Consider the following 2,530-nt stretch of genomic DNA (forward strand, 5'->3'; position numbering starts at 1 on the left):
TTATCTTCCCCCCTTCCTTCTTGCCTTGCAAATCCATCCCTTCTCTCGCGCATCGATCTCGGAGGGTTTAGGTGACCTTGGGCTGCACCGCCGTGAGGAAGCCATGGTGGTCAAGCCGCCGCATCGGAGCTCGCCTTCCGCCCTACCATCTAATCATGTGTTGTTAAGATACAATCAGCTAGGTAGATTGCACTAGTTAGTACGTGATGTTGGCTAGGTGATTCGAACTTGTGTTGACATATTTTATTAAGGGGCCGGCTGGATGTCAGGTGACTCAATTTATAATTTGGGTAAGTCACTCTTTGATCTACCTTTAGATCAATGGACAGAACATTCATCTACAACGAAAAATGGCTGACCTAAATAATCCTTTTTTAGGGGTAGCTAGGTCAGTCATTATTTAGGCCGACCTAAGTAATCTATCAGTCGATTTTGTCATATTGCCTTCCTAATCAGCATGTGGGCAATCCGAGGGCCTGACTTGGGCAGTATGCATGACCAATTTTCAGCTACTTTGCTCCCACAGTTTGTGTGCCCGTTTCAAAGTGGCGGTGCCAGCACTATAACCTATGATGTCCAGTTCAAAAAAAAAAACTATGATGCAAGCACAAAGTATTTCTAAATATTTAACTATTTTCTTAATTTATGCAGGGAAAATGCTTGTATTGAGAGAGGTTTGCTCAAAATACTGTGCAGTCAATTGACCACACAGCCAAAGTGTGGCTTCGCCACTGGCCGGTTGTAGCATGAAACGTCCACATGCTCGGTCTAAGAGCAAGATAAAAATAACTAACATGTCCACTTTACTAATCGTGAGCTCGTTGTTTTTTCTTTTGTATTGTTTAGACGAGGATACATGTACATGTGCCTATATAAAATTGTTCTTTTTTTTCGTTGAACCTATATTTAATAGCTGAATATACTTATGGTGCATGTGATTTGCAGATGAGTCGCCACGTACGTATAGTTTCGGTCAGCTAATCATGGGAGTAGATTAACCCTAATTAAAACAAACACAAATTTTAAAAGGGAAAAATGTTACACAACTACAACTTGGCATTGGTATTACCATTGAAGATGAATAGATTGGAAGTTTTTCCACAAAAAAGAGAGGAAAGAAAGTGGAAAAGTATTTAGAAAACGAGTAAGCAAATAATGTAGTAGTCTTTTCGTAAACAAATATTCTAAGGAATTAATTAGTCGCATGTGTATTACCTTTAAGAACAAATAAAATGAAAAACAAAATAAATAATGATAAAATTTGCCCACAATTAAGAAAAAAATTGCACTTTCTAATATCATGCCAAAATAATCTTATAATAGAGGAATTTTGCAAAAAGGAAATTTTTAAGAATGAATTAGTAGCATTTGTATTAGCCTTAAAATAAACAAAAGAAATAAAAACTGAAAAAAGCAAAATAATGAAATTTTCTAAGAAAGAATGAATTAGTGACATTGGTATTATCCTTTAAGTAGGAAGAAAATAAAATATTAAATACAAATAATGTTAAAATTATCACAATCTACAATTGTGTATACTATGCAAGAATAAGCATATACTACTGGACTTTTTGGAAAAAATAAGTTCCCTAAGTAGGAAGAAATAGTGGCATTGGTATTAAACTAAAAAGGAAAAAAAAGAAACAAAATCAAAATAATGAAGTTATCTAAGAAAGACTGAACTTGTGGCACTTGTATTACCTTGAAGTAGAAAGAAAATAAAAAAATACAAATCAAGATAAAATGCGCAAAACTCACGGTTTTGTATAATATGCAAGAATAAACATATAATAGTGATTTTTTTGCAAACAATAAGTTCCATAAGAAGGAAGAAAATAGTGGCATTGGTATTACCCTTAAAAAGAAACAAACACTAAAACAAAATAATAAAAAGTAAAAAAGTTTTCTAGGGAAGAATGAATTAGTGGCACTGGTATTACCCTTTAAAAAATAAAATAAAAAGCTAAACTAATAATAACAAAATTTGCACACATTGTACACATAAATTATGTTTTAAAAAATATCTGCAAGAATAAGCATGTAATATTGGAATTTCCGTAAAAAAGTTCTCTAAATGAAATAAATTAGTGCCATTGGTATTACTCTTAAAGGATAAAGAAAATTATTTTCAAAAACAAATAATGACAAAAAAATCCAAAATATGCACCAAAATTTGCTTTTTTTATAATATGCTAGAATAAACATATAATAACGAATATTTCACAAAAATAAAGTTGCAAAGAAGCAATGAATTAGTGGCATTGGTATTACACGTAAATAAGCACTAGTAGAAAACGGGCCTATTGTCCTGGTTCATAAGGGCCTTTTGTCCCGGTTCCTGAACCGGGACTAAAGGGTCGTTACTAATGCCCTGTCCCTTTAGTCCCGGTTCAGTCCAGAACCGGGACAGATGGGCCTCCACGTGGCCTATGCGCGAAGCCCAGGCAGGAGAGCCTTTGGTCCCGGTTGGTGGCACCAACCGGGACCAATAGGCACCCACGCGTCAGCATTTCTGTGGCTGGGGTTTTTG

The sequence above is a fragment of the Triticum dicoccoides genome, chromosome 2A (assembly GCF_002162155.2).
Source record: "Triticum dicoccoides isolate Atlit2015 ecotype Zavitan chromosome 2A, WEW_v2.0, whole genome shotgun sequence".
Taxonomy (NCBI): Eukaryota; Viridiplantae; Streptophyta; class Magnoliopsida; order Poales; family Poaceae; genus Triticum; species Triticum dicoccoides.